Below are 16,045 nucleotides of genomic sequence, written 5' to 3' on the forward strand. Positions count from 1 at the left end.
AATAAATATTATAGGTATACTATACACCGTATAAAACATGTAAGTATAAACCTATCTGGCGCGGCGTTATATCTACTTATACCTACAATAATTTTAACAAGAAGTTTTACTGAACCCAAGCGAGAAGTACCTACCTACTTACTGCTTTGAAAACCTACAAACAACGAACGTTATAAACATACCTACCTACCTCGCCTATAAGGACGCTAACCTTGAATGAAATGAGAATGTAATTTTCTAGGTAAAGGTTGTAGATTCTTACAATGAAATAGTGTTAAGTACTTACTTATCCTACCTGGTTGGTTATACGTTTTAGTTATTTAGCTATGAATTACTTATGAATTTGAATAGGGCGCAATACCTATATGTATAAAATTAATTCTTATGTTCTCGTGGTAAACAAGCTAGAGTTAAAGAAGTTGTTATTGAAAACTAGTAAGTTAAATAGGCAATAGATACCTATGAGGAGCTGTTGTCGTTTGTTTTAACTAAATAGGTTTGTTTAAATAAATCTATGACTGCCAGTGCTGGCAATGGATGGTAGCCATTTTGAAACTCGAAAATGCGTAATTTTAAATTGTGAAATAATGGATAATGGGGTGTTAGTACGAATGTTATGTTAATGAAATATATAATGAAATGAGGTTTAATTCACTGTAGTTATATTTTAACAAGGTTCAATGCAACCTTGAGTAGGTAAAGCCAACTAAAGTCGATTTCCAATTGGATTATAACTTTTTGTAATCCTTAGGCATCCGGGGAGATGGACCAAAAATATGATGCGTAAATCCCTTAAGGGGTATCGAAAGATAGAAGCAAGTGGACTGTATATGTTATTTTTAATAAATTGACTTCCTCGTGGCTGATCAACAAGTAGAAGGCTTGAACATACCTGCAAATTCCAAAGTCGTATGCTCCTGTCACCAAAGTACGCTCTCCAAAGAACACAATGCATCCAGGGTATTCGTCACAAGATTCACAAATCACAATTGATATTAATTGTCCAATATTGTCCAGTAAAACAGAAAATTAATGCGGAAGAGTATTTTTCACTCATAACGCGCCGGCGACCATCGATCAAGTGACGTCGTATTCGCCGGGTTCGGCGCCGCTGATTGGCCGAGGAGAGGTCCGCGTTTCAAACGGACCAATGGCGAGCAGGTTCACATATTCCCGTGTCAAATACAGGATGCTCAAGCCAAAAGCAATGTTGCCATGTTTCAGCAACCACAGGAAGTTATAGTAGAAAAAGGAATGTTACAGTAGAAAAATATTATGAAATTAAATATTAAGACCGGCGTAACCAATAACAAAATGAAAAGTAAACTTAAGATTTTAACTTACTTTACGTTAAGTCCATCTTTTCAAGACCCTTCGACCGCATTTAAGGTCGAGGCCATTGATGTTATTTTCTCATAATTTTAACTTCCCTAGGTCGGTCTTAAGAAGATCCCTGGCCATTCCTGGGTAACTTTCTAGATATTCTACAAGTAATTTCGTCTGGCGGTACGACGGCCGAGTTGCGGAACTCTGTGGGGAAAAACTAGGTTCATTATAATGATCATAGTGGATATACAGATGATTCTAGCACGTTTGGTAACTGAACAACTTACCATAATATTGGTTTTTAAACTTTTTACGTTGTTACTTATTATGAAAATCCACCGACCGGCCATGACAACAAGAATTTTAATGACAATTTGTTTTTTTTTTCGTTTTCATTCATTCTTTCACAGAGTAACTGTCAAAATTGACTCACAATCCAACACAAGTTAGAACCAATTCGAATTAGAACTCGATCGTGAGCCAATTCATGTCGGGAGTGCCAAATCTAACTTGAAATTGCCATAAACTTGTGTTCGATCTTAACACAATATGAATTTACGTCTTGCGTGCCAAGAGTGGGCCTACTGAACTTGAAAGTGGCTGACTAACGTTCAAAAGTACAAGGAAACGTAATAATTTGCCCACTGTGGTCGGATGGTAAACAATTGATTACAGAATGATTAGTAAAATCACAATTACAGTAAATATTGTCAATACAAGTGGCTGAGGTGGGAGTAATTCTGGTAGGTTCCAGGAAAACATTACTTAAATTATATGACTTGAACAAATTAATTATACAACATTTCATAGAAGTCTCAACTAATAAATCAATATTAAAATCTCCCACCACGACCACTTGTTTTGAGCTCTTAGATAAGATGGTAAGACTATCCTCCATCACTTTCTCAAATACTTTATAGTCAGAAGAGGGGTGCCTGTACACGCTTAAAATTATATACTTGTCCATCTCAACACAAGCTAGTTCAGCTATTCTTTCGACCGATAATTTTACAATATCTTTCCTATCCTTACATTTTAAATTTTTCTTTACAAATATTAATGATCCTCCTTTGTCTAACGATTTCCTATTAAATGAGCTAATAACATTGTAATTTTTTACATTAAAATTCATGTCAACATTTTTAAGGTGATGCTCAGTAAATTAATTAATTATATCTATGTCGTATTGTTCTAAAAATAACTCTAGCATTAGAAATTTGCGAGAAAGCCCCTGAATGTTCTGGTGTACAACTCTCAGTTGCTCATCTCTTGTCGTGCATGGCAGTTTAAATTTACATTAGTATTACTACTAACTATCGTATCAGTTGGTCCTACTTCTGTTATACTACTTATAACAGGGTCATAAATATTGTAAGCTAACAATTTAGCTATCTGTCGCTTATAAAACTTAGGTACAAATAATGTACTCTTGGTCAAAATAAAATTGTGAATAAATTTATTTGTATCGAAATACATCATCTGTTCCCTATGACTAAATGTCATGTTAAATATCAACATGTTTAACTCATGTATCTGAGTGTTCTGCTTATGAGACCGTGAAGCGGAATAGGGAAAAGCACAGATTATCGTTTTCTTGATTTCCATGGTAGAAAGGGCGTCATAGCATCTTATTAAGTCATTTTCTGTCACATCTAAGCTGTTTCCAATTAACAATACTAATGTAGTGTTTGCACTGTATTGTCCTGACAAAATTCTATCTACAATTTGGTTATAAGAAGCCCCTGGCATACATATATTAATGACTTTTTGTTTAAGATAGTCATTTAACATGTGACCCATTTTGCTACCTAGCTTATCTGAGAAGACAATTGTCTCATAAGGAGCATCTCGAAGCAGGCAGGTACTCGGTGTTGAAGACAGGGCAATCTCGGACCGGTCGCACGGTGACGGGCTGCTCGTCGGGACGGCTGGCTCGTCGTTGCAGACTGTAGTAGCTGGCTCGTCGTTGCAGGCTGTACTCTACAGGCTGTACTGTACAGCTGGCTTGTTCACATGAAGAGTGCAGGCTGGTGGCAGCTGAGTGTCAGTTAGTAGGACACTACTCGTCGCGACGGCGAGCTCGTTGTTGCAGGTTGTAGTAGTTGGCTGAATCTCATCAGGGGGGCAGGCAGATGGCAGCTGATGTAGCTGAGTGTCAGTTGGTAGGACACTGTCTGCTGGCTGCTGGTGCTGTTCAGGTGAAGCACTCTGGTTGAACCCCGAAAGAGGTGCCGACATCTGGGGACTGGTGGTTTTATCCCCAGAGTATGGCGTACGGGTACTATTTAGGGCAGACTCTAAGTTGACCAGTCTGCGCTGCAACATTGCCATGTTCATCTCGTAGTAGCTGTTGCATTCCGAAAGGTCCTGCCTATGGACTAAAATATCCTTCTCATACTTATGGACCAGTAGTCCAAGTCTAACATTTTCTTCTTTTATAGATTTCATTGGTTATTGGAACTTTCTCAAAGTATGTTGACATCTCTTTATAGATCTGTTGATTTTACAGTATTTTTTCCGTTTATTCGCACCGATAATCTTGGGTGTCACTTTGTGTTCGCAGGGTTCTTTGCAAGGTGTAGTGAGGTCTATGGTAGGTACTGCTTTACATTGTGAGTTGATCAGTTCCTCATACAAAGCGATGGTTTTATCATTTTCATCCCGCTCTTGCTCTTCATTCCGTCTTTGGAGCTCTCCGTTGGCCTCAGCCAGCTGTTGTTCCAGGCTGTGGATTTGCGACAGAGTAGCTTCATGGATGTTCTGGCACTGCTGGTATGACCTCAGTAGACCATTGAGCTCATCACACTTGCCTTGCAGATCTTGATACTGGATATCCTGTTCTACTAATTGGTTTTTTAGCACTGTTTTCTTTTTTAAGATGCACTCAAATTCCATTTCATTTTCATCCCGTTCCTTCATGAGTTGGTCGGTCAGTTCACGGGATGCTTTGAGGTCCTCAAGGGCTGTCCTCAGCCGGAGTTCCAGGTCACGGGTATGTGCCTTGCTTCGGGACATCATCTTGGTTTTGTCTGAAAAAACACGGGGTGCTACGGTAGTTTATCGGTATAGGATATGGGGTGAATAGTCAGAGCACCAGATAGGGCTTATTTTTCAGGGTTTTAGTTACAGAACAAATGTTACAGTGACAAATGTTTATTCATGAAGTTACTGATAATTTATAAGCAATTTGGTAGTAGTAGAATTCAAATTGTAACTGATTTTCACTAATGAATTGTTATTATTTTCTAAATAATAATATAATACTTTGAGTAAGCTAAAAATACCTAATTTAGTTATTTGTTGACTAGTCTAATAAAAGGATGTTTTGTTAGTTATCTATGTAACAAGTACAGGCATTCAAATTCACTTCCACATATAAGTCAAGTGAACCGAGCACACAAGTCATAGAAGGATTTAATTCCCTATTCCTAAACTCCTAAACCAGGACTACCTACTAGACTACAGGGATGGGGAGCAGGTAATGTTAGAAGGGAATATTCCTAAATAAAAAATTTACTTATAAAATGTTGTTTGAACAATTTGATCCTATGTATTGTGGTAAAATTTGAAATTAAACAATGAGACGGGACAGGGAGACTACAGTTTAGTTTAGGATAAACTAAGTTACTAGGTTTTAAATAGTAAAGATGAGATTGAGAAGAGAAATAAAAATGACTAAAAAACTAAGTTAAATACCTACTTATTAGAAAGAAAAGGGAAGTAAAACGGCAAAGAAAGTTAGAATATCTTAATTTAAACTAAGTATAAAGGCTAAAGGGAGGGAAAACTAGATAATTTTACACAATACTCGCCTGATAATTCGTTGGAAATTTGAAGTTTGACAGGTTATAGGTGGTTCCAATTTCAACCTCATCAATTTGGTTAAAAACTTGTCTTGAGGCTCAAACTTCACTTGTTACACACTTATTTTAAATACATCTATACAATTACACTAATTTTAAGCTAATTAACTAGTATTTAATCAATAAAAAATATTTAAAACTAAGCAGCTGTTTCGTAGACAGCTATTCGCCAGGGTTGCCAGACGAGAAAAAAAAAACTGGCCACTTTGATCTCAAATATTACCTTTATGGTTAGGAATTCCAAATTCAAATTCATACAGCTATTTACTCATGCATTTGTGTTTCAAACCCCAAATTCATTTGTTTTTTCTTCTTTTGTTTTTTTCTTTGTGTCACTCTGTTTACAAAATGGAAAACTTGAAATATCGCGTTATTTACGAGTATGAGTTCCACCGTGGCACCAGTGCTGCAGAAACGGCTCGAAGGATTAATGATGTGTATGGTGACGGTGTCGCAAAAGAAAACACAGTGCGTTTTTGGTTCCAATGTTTTCGTTCTGGAAATTTCGACCTGCAGAACAAGCCTCGTGGACGGCCGGAGACCAAAGTTGATAATGAAGAATTGAAGGCTATTGTGGAAGCGGATCCATCGCAAACCACGTCCGAGTTAGCTGCAGGCTCCGGTGTTAGTGATAAAACTATTCTAATCCACTTGAAGCAAATTGGGAAGGTGAAAAAGCTTGAAAGGTGGGTACCTCATGAATTGAGTGAAGCAAACCGACAAACGCGCGTCGACTGCTGCGTTACGTTACTCAACCGGCACAATAATGAAGGAATTTTAAATCGAATCATAACCTGTGATGAAAAGTGGATCCTCTACGATAATCGGAAGCGCACATCACAATGGCTGAACCCTGGCGAACCAGCCAAATCCTGCCCTAAGCGAAAATTGACTAAAAAAAGTTGCTTGTAAGTGTTTGGTGGACTAGTGCCGGTGTCGTTCAGTACAGCTTTCTTAAATCTGGCCAGACGATTACGGCAGATATCTATTGTGAGCAGCTGCAAACCATGATGGAAAAGCTAGCTGCTAAACAACCGAGGCTGGTCAATCGCTCTAGGCCACTGCTGCTTCAGGACAACGCTAGACCACACACTGCACAACAGACGGCTACCAAATTAGAGGAGCTTCAATTAGAATGTCTTAGACATCCACCGTACTCTCCGGACCTTGCTCCAACAGATTACCATTTTTTTATTTTAAAATAATAAAAACAAAGAATTTCCTAAAATTATTTATTGTTTAATATTCTTAACTTTTGATGCTGCTTCTGCTCCATCACATTATGTTTCTGACTTTTACAATAAAAATGAATTTTAACAACTATCATTTTGTTTAATAAATAGTGTACATGTTCTTTGCATGAAATATTCAATAGACTGCTAGCTTCACAACTCAAAAAATTCACAATTGTGTTGAATAATTTAGATACAAGTTGCGGCTGGTGCAACAAATCATTGAAATGTGCATTGTAAACAAACAAAGACAAGTCCACTAACTTAGCTAACTCATCACTGGGCATTTTCAGTTTGATGGATGCATTAAAATCGTAAGATTTATTCAAAATTAATATTTGTTTTTTGTCATTTAAATCAACGTTTTTCAAAAAGTTCTTTAAACACACTGAACAATTGTTAAATTTATCAATGCAAGACTTTGCAAGATAACCTGCAAAATAAACAGTAGAACATAGCTCTAATGTCGTTGTGCATTCTAGTGTCGTTGTAATTTTTGATGTTTGTGATTTCGAATCAGAACCAGCTATTTTGCTCGTTGAAGGTGTTATTTCGTCAGTTTCATGTTGCATGCATAATTCCTGGGTTACATGATCAGTTATTGGTGTTTTATTAATTAAATTTGAATGTATATCTACAAATTCCTCCTCTTCGTCTTCACAATTTTAATTTTTTGGGAGTCTTATAAAAGAGTTGATGACGTTACTTTTAAAAATGCCCCTTAAAATTTTCGCCGTGGGATTTCTATTACAGCCTCCCTTTTGACGGAATCGGGCGAAAAGGTTTTCAATAACATCTTGATTTAATTAAGTGGTTACTATGTATTTATTTATTTTTTCTGTTGATTCTTCAGCAAATAGCTGAAGAACCGCTTCACTGTTTGCACAACGCCATTAAAGCATGGGGGCCTACTGTTTACTTTCTGAATTTTACCATAGCTTTTAGTTGTTTTGTCGAGATTTTAGTAAGTTCTTCAAAGTATTTTTTGCCTGTTAAAATTGCTTGTCTAGCATAGGTTGATGATGCAGAAATAGCGCACCTATAAGGATTTTTATCATACATTTTCTTACTATTTAGTGCATCGAACAAATTGTTTGTCATTTGTACAAAATCTGCCGTATTAGTGGCTGTTTCGCTAATTAGCTGATTTGTCTGTTGAACAGTTCTTATGGTAGCCGCAACTGTGTTACTAAATATTTGAGTTGCAAACCGCACAGTCATTTTTTGAAAATTGTTTGGGTGTATGTGTTTCTCGGTGATTTTGGTTAATGACCTACTTTTTTGTGAATTTTTATCAATTTCGTATGTATTATATCTTTTAAAGATATAATGTTATTGTTGTGAGCGAAATCACCGTTTTGCAAATTGTTTCTTATATTTTTTATTAAATGTGGCACATCAAATAATGCAAATATTTTCCGCCCATTACAAAAAAAAAACGGACTATTGTTAGTCACCCCTAAATTTTTAAACACTTTTTGGTTTGTTGTGGCTTGATCGCATACAGTTGCTTTTGGTAATAGTCCATTGTCAAACAATTTATTAACAACTGCTTTTACAAGTAACATTAACGTTTCTGCTTTTACATTGTTGTGGCTCAAAAAATATGCAACAGGCATTTTCCAACTTTTATATAGTCCCCTAACCATAAAAACTAGGACATAATTTGCTAATGCATTTTTGCGTCGGTTTGTACCTAAATCTTCAAATCCTTCCACTAAATCATATTTTTTGGAATATTCCAATGATTACATGATTGACATTTCATCGAAACACACAACACATGATTTTTCTTGTATTGTTGCATTTTTAAATTTAACTTTTGATTCATCAAATATTTCAGGGCACAATCCGGGTAGGCAATTAGATTTTGCCAACCATGATCTAATTGTTGACTGAGAGGCCAGAACAACTCCTTGTCGGCGCAGAAAAATATAAGTTGATGCCGACTTGTAAAACAGAGACATACAAAACTCTTTTTCCTTTTTCGACCATTTCTTTTTATTACCTTCTGGTCTGGTCTGCATTTCCGAAAGTGTTTTTGATACCTCAGTACGATATTGTGTTGTAGATTTAATTATAATTGTTTTCCAATTTGGCACGAAGTCGATGAACCTTAGCACGCAATGCGTTTTCTTTTCTTAATAATTTAGATCCTTCTCTTTTTAATTTGCGAGTTTCATCGGTGTCATTTAAGCTTTCTTGAAATAAACATTTCCTTGATACTCTTTTTTTGGGTTGTTCGAACATAGATTTTCTCGATTGCCTTGTTGTTGGCGTTCCCGAAGAAAATCGTACATCCCCTAAGGAATGCGTTGATGGCGTCGACAGTTTGGAACTTGATTGAGTCCGATTCTTATTTGTGTAAAATTTTGTTGGGGTTTTGACCTTTAATACCTCTGGAGAAGTTGGTATGGTATCTGTAACAAAAATTTACATTGGGTTAAATTATTTCTAGGCATCCACCACAAGTCTTGGGGACTGATGTTAACCGGCCGACTAACATTACGCAGAAAACATATACTTGAACGAATAATTGTTTGAGCGAGGCATTTTTACATAGAAACTTTGTTGGTAACGTGACTAAGGAAAAAAAAAATTTTTTTTCGCAAATTTCCAAATTCTGATTTCAGTTTTGGGCTTAGATATACCATGCTGCACATGTAGGTTTCGGCTTAGTATACCAATTTTGCAACACCCTGTAGATATCAATGCTTGTTTTAAGAACTAGTAATTGACATGATATGTAATTAAACCGAAACTGCGTTGCTTAGTGATAAAAATAAAATAAGTTTTATCATAGACTAATACACGTGTATTAGCTAATCAGTCTATGGTTTTATTAAAAAAATCAACACACTGCTTATTACTTTGTCTCTAACTCTAATAACATTTGTTTATGTCTACAATCTACTGTAGCTAGTCAGTTCAAATTCATACATTATTGAGAACAAAATAATTATCTATATTGAAATTATTTTTAGGATTCCGTACCTTAAAAAGAAAAAAGGAACCCTTATAGGATCACTTTGTTGTCCGTCCGTCTGTCTGTCACCACCCTTTTTCTCAGAATCGGGTAAAGATATCAAGCTGATATTTTGCACAGATTTAGAAATTTATGACCCCGACAAAGTAGTAAAATAAAATAGTAAATTTTTTTTTTTAGGGTTACCTTACATACTATTCAAGGGGGGATGATTTTTTTCCCGTTGTTTGGATGGTGTAAGGTATCGTCAAATAGGTCTTTAAAAAATATTATAGGTATGCTCAAACAACTTTTTTATTCAGTGATTGGTTAACGAAATATTAAGCTTCAAAGTGCTAATTTTTGTTAGACTCAAGTGTGTCCCCCCCCCCCTCCCCCCTGTGGGCTAAATAGTTTGTCCAAAAAATATGAAAAAATTCACAGATGTAGCACATATGATGAAATTAAAAGGAAAACTATCACGGGTAAGTAGACTTTACAAGTTTACGAGTAATAGTTAATATTGTGAATACAAATGCAGAATTCATGTCACATGACGTATATCAATGTATGCCAAATTATAATTTGAAGTAAATGCTACCACCCAAGGCAAGTAAATTTGTGTGAAAATGGTTTCTTAAAAAACACATCATTATCTAGAGAATCATCTTACATACGACTTCTGATTTTGCATGAAATACACGTCTTGTTGAATTTTCGATCTCGTTATCTCGCGAGATCTCGTAGGAAATTTGACGAGATACAATCTTGTAAAATATGGCTGAGATCTCGCGAGATCGGGAGCTCGGCGAGACCAGATTGCATTCCCTACTCGCGAGTGCATTGTATGTGAATTAACGCGCGTTCGGCTATGGGACTAACTGCATGCGAAATGCAGTGGACTGTATGCGGCGACACTACACAACTGCAGCCGACCGCGTGCAGTTGATATCACGACTGCATGAAGTCGAATGTATTGTAACTGCATGCAGTTGCAATACTCAACTGCATGCAGTCGCTGCTATGTGGTCCGTCTGTGGTCACTCTTGTAGGTACATGACCGACTGTAAAGTGGAAGACACACTAAATGTGACACTTTCTGTCAAATACTCTTCACTCACAGCCTGTAACATTGCACTGATAGACATGGGCCTCCTCCACGCAAGCAGGATAAATATATCACACAACACAAAGAAAACATCCTATAACAAATTTAATCATCATCACTGTCTTTAAATACCTGCTTTGGCCAGGATTTGAACCTGGGACCTTCAGCACAAGTATCAATTGCGCTGACCACTATTGCAGTGGTCATCAATTTAACTCTTACTATGCAGGACTGAAGAATAGTATTTATAAAGTAAAAGAAGTAATAATAAACTATACATAATATATAATAAATATAATATAATATATAATAAATAAATTATAATAAGTATTTGTGCCAACTGAAGGATTGTTTTCACATTCACTGGATTTGAAATGAATCGGAACCGCTGGACCAAGCAATCGGCTTCTCAATTCTCCTTTATGTACGCTTGCAGGTTTGAAGTGAGCAGAACATATGAAGCGACGACTCAGTACATCATTAGTCAATGAATCCAGTAGAATATTTCCTATAAAATAATGTACATTTTGAGGATTAGGATATAACATATAAATATATTAAAAGTTATGATGGATTATTCACCAGAAAATGGATAGCAGCGCTTTCTGATGTTTAAAACACATACTAAATAATATGTGCAGACATTGAAATAACTTGAATAATATGTACTTAATTATAAGTCACATACAGTTCAGCTGAGTTATAACTATTAGAAGGCATATAGAATAGAATAGAATAGAATAAAAAATACATAGTCATAATTAAATTACATAGGGATTTCAAAATGAACTCTGAGTCTCTCCTAACTATCGCTACCCTTATAGGCATAATCATCAAACAACCAAAGCTTCCAGCAAACCCAGACATTTGCCTATACTCATTGTGAGTGATAACATAAGAGAATTTAACTTACATAGTAAAACGTCAAGCTAGGGATTAAAACATATATTTACTTACCGGAATTTCGAATCCAAAGGAGAAGCGGAGTTGCGAGCCTTCTAGCACATCCAAACAGTGCTTCTGGATAAAGCCTACCCTGGCATCTGAACGAACAAATCATGTTTTGGCAGAAGATCTATATGAAAATGTCAAGAAAATTAAGTTGGCTCCGAAAGATACTACGGTTTTGGAAAGCTTTTATGAAGAATGTACAAAAAAGGATGTAAAAAGTTCATTAATATTATGCAATTTAGAAGAACAATTTAAAAAACAGACTTTTAACCTATTTGACATGGCAATAGATTTTTTTGAAAAGGAAACTAATCATGGTTTTAAATATTTTAAAGAGACTTTAGATCAAACAATTACCAAAGATGTTATAGAAAAAATAAGTAAAAATACAACAGAGCAAGTGAATAGTAAATATTGGCATTACATTCGGCAGGGACGGCTTACAGCTTCAAAGCTGTATGAAGCTGCTCGTTCCAAGACTGATGGGACCTTAGTGCAGCAAATTTTAGGTGGCTATAAAGTACCGGAAACACTAGCTATAAAAAGGGGTAAAACCTTAGAAAAGCAAGTTATTGTAGAAATAGAGAAAAAAACTACACATTAAAGTGAAAGAATGTAGCTTTGTTTTGATAAATAGCTTGATGGGTGCTTCACCTGACGGAGTAACTAAAGATTGTGTGATTGAAATCAAATGCCCCATCTCAGCCAAAACATTCCAAGCATATGTTAAAAACAACGAAATATGTAATAAATATAAAGCACAAATAAATTTGCAAATGAAAGCAACAGGCCTTTTAAAAGGCATATTTTGCATTGCAGATCCTTTATTTGAAACAACAAAGAAAGTTCATCTGTTTCACGTTGATTTTGATGAAGCATTTCTGACTGACATAATAGGCAAAGCGGAAACTTTTTGGCAATCATTTATATATCCAAAAATAATGTCAAGTGCCAAATGTAACTAGACTAGACTATGCCGAAATACCTGACCCTTCTGATCCTGATAGTAAGCAGCCTGCGGAAGCCATACTATAGTGCCCACAAATCATCTTGGCGGTTGAGTGAACACAGTCACAAGTCGTTTGCACACGTTTTACACTCTGTACAGTGTATGTGTAATCATTTATTTATTTATTTGATACTTTATTGCACAAATATGAAATATAAGTGTACAAAAGGTGGACTTAATGCTAAAAGCATTTTCTACCAGCCAACCTACAGGAGGTACAGAAAAACTAGTAGCAGCAGTAAAGTATCAAATAAATAAATAAATATGTGTAATCATAATGTACATAATAAATAAAACTATTTACTCATAATAGTAGTATAACTTTATTGTACATAAGACACTTAAAATAACATTTAAAACTTAAAATCTATACAATAAGGGCGGCCTTATCGCTAAAAGCGAGCTCTTCCAGGCAACCCTACGAGCTAAGAGAGGCAATTTTGAATATAAATGAGGAACCTGTACAAAAATATAAACACCAAATGGAAAGAAAATTATTAACTACTTATTTTATTAATAAATTTGTATGTGTCAACTAGTCCCTTCTGTAGGACATGTAAGGAAGTAGATGAGACGGTTGAACATATTCTGTTAGCTTGTCCACCTACTACAGAAACAAGATTATCTATTCTTGGACCAACAGAGCGCCTCCCAGGCTTGCTACTCCAGTTTACTCAGGAGCTAGGCTGGCTGAGCTGAAATCAAGGGGATATGTACAAAGGTTCCACTCGAGAGAGCCACGTACAGGAACTTCACCCCCTGCCTGAATAGAATAGAATGTATGAATGTATGTGGGGACATCTCACACACAACCATCCCACCCTAAGCTAGGCAGAGCCTGTAATATGGTTATCGGACAGCTGATGTATCTACACAAATACATAGATAGATATTAAATATAAATATCAACACCCAATACCCGAGTATAAATAATAAATATCTGTCTTTAAACAAATATCTGTCCCAGCCGGGAATCGAACCCGGGACCTTCGGCTCAGCAGTCAGGGTCACTAACCACTACACCAGTCTGCTGTCTTAAATACTTAAATACTATAATACTTAAATAGGTACACATGATTTATTTTTTTATTATATCGTCTTGCAAATTTATCAGCCCACAAGCAATCATGACAATCTGGTCCATGTAACCTACATGTTTGTGATTAATGACAGAGTGGGGCTTCAGCATTTTAAATTCTCTTATTCGCCTAATAACTCGTTCAACATGTATCCGCAAACTTGCAATCGTTTTGCTCTTAAGAACCTCTTCTCGAGATGGTCTCTGATTGGCATATACACTTGGAGGGCGCAACAGTTTTATATTTTTAATTGCTAGTGCAGACTCAATTTCTTTGAAGCCCCTATCAGCTAGTAGCACTGCATTCGTAGGAAGGCAATCAATCAGACCACTCTTTTCTACAAGGGCTTTATCTGATATTCGTCCACCATAACCTTTAGATATAAAAGTGACAAAACCACTTGGCGTACAACCTATTAAATATTTTAAAGTATTACAGCTTTTGTACTGAGACCAGGTTTGTGATTGCTTTAAAGGATTTGTGGGTTTTTCGATTTGAATTTCAAAACAATCTATAATCATTTGCACATTGGAAAAATTTTGTTTGAAAACCAAAGGTAAATTTCTCTTTATCTGTATAACTGATGGCAAAAATACAAAATTTTGGAAAAAATTTGCAAGCACTTCTATTCCTTGATGGAAGAAAGTTGTCATCTTTGGTCTAGTTATTTGAAATTGATCACAAATTCTGTAAAATGTGTCATTTTGTTTGATTTTGAACAATGTAATTATTAAACACAAAACACTTGTTTTAATTTTGCTTTTTTCTACTATATGGTTTAGTAACCATTCATATTGTTGAGGTAGACCCAAATACATATTTGGCATTTTATTGATCAGTGCTAAGAATTCATTTCTCAAATTAAAATCGGTTACAGGGATCTGTCCTCACTATCGGTTTCTGATGGAAAGTTTCTCAGTGAAGGACTAGATAACTCTTTCACATCGATAACCTCTTCCTCCCAGGTACAGCTTCTTGGACTTCTTGGATGTAATTTTGCTTTCTTAAAGCATGTGTTTGTTCCCTTATCACTATAACTCTTTTTTTCACACTGTGTTGCAGCATTCACCTAAAAAGACATTCAAATTTAAATTCTGAAGAATAATAATCTTACCATAAGAACAACTGCTACCAACATTGCTGTCAAAATTATGTAAGCTAGAGTGGTAGTGGGATGGTCATATCTACCGAAGAACCGATAACCGTTGAGGTAGACGAGTTGTCGAGTGGAGACCACAATTATATTAAAAATAGTTGTAATGAATAAAAATAAAAAATAACGAAATTAGTTTCTTAAAATGGTATATATTTTCAAAATAAATTATAAAAAATACATATCATAAATTGGTAGCATGGCCAATTGTAACAATGTGGATTCCGTGTCAATAATCCTTTTTGTGTCTTAAAAATACACACAGCGACATCTATAGGACTTTCTAAGAATTAAACTCGACAATACGCACCTTTGTATGGCGATTGACAGTCTTATGAGTGTATTAGTTTATGATAAGACTAACATTAGTTATTAGTTAAAACTTTAATACTTACCTATTATTGTGTGAATTAGTGGTTTAATTATTGTAGTGTTTGTGTGAAAGTGGTGTTGGGTTGGGTGTTGTTGCTTATTTGCATGAACTAACATGGCGCCAAACCGGCCAAGACGAAGCAATATTTGGTTACATTTTATCCAATCAGAAGACAATAAAAGTGCTAAATGTAAATATTGCTTAATATTCCTAAGCATAAAATGTGGTTCCCTCGGGAATTTAAACCGGCACATGAAGAATAAACACCCTACTATATCTCTGTGCGTCGAGAGACAAACTGGACCTAATATTTTAGAACCACAAGTCCTACAACCCGATGACTCCCAACCCAGATCTGAGAATGTGTTGCATTGACTGGCAAATTACTAGAAAAATTGCATGTGTCGTTAGCGACAACGCGGCAAATATTTTGGCAGCGATTCGATTGGGAGAATGGCGATCAATAAGTTGTTTTGCCCACTCCCTTAACTTGGTAGTTCAGCACTTACTTATGGTCATTTAAGGTGTGGTGTCAAAAAAATTAAAACGATCGTAGATTACTTCAAGAAAAGTACAGTGGGCCTTACAAAACTTCACGAAATTCAAAAACAAATGGGGTTGCCAACACTGAAATTAAAACAAGAATGCCCTACAAGATGGAATTCATGTTATGATAAATGCTAGATCGCATATTAAAAATAAAAGATGCTGTAATAAGCACCTTGGCATTACTACGTAGTGATTTATCCATGCAGCCACCCAAGTAATACCGATTTTGAAACCATTTTATGAAATAACTACTGAAATCAGCGCAGAAAAAAACGTGGCGCTGTCAAAAGTGCTAATTTTTGTACAATTGCTTTCCCTGAACGTCTCCAGATGCTCGTCAGCACCATGCCAATTCACTGAAATATCGGTATTGATTAAAAAATTTAAGCTGCAGCTACAATCTAGATTCAACGACTTTGAAAAAAGTCTACTATACG

The sequence above is a fragment of the Plutella xylostella genome, chromosome 14 (assembly GCF_932276165.1).
Source record: "Plutella xylostella chromosome 14, ilPluXylo3.1, whole genome shotgun sequence".
Lineage (NCBI taxonomy): Eukaryota > Metazoa > Arthropoda > Insecta > Lepidoptera > Plutellidae > Plutella > Plutella xylostella.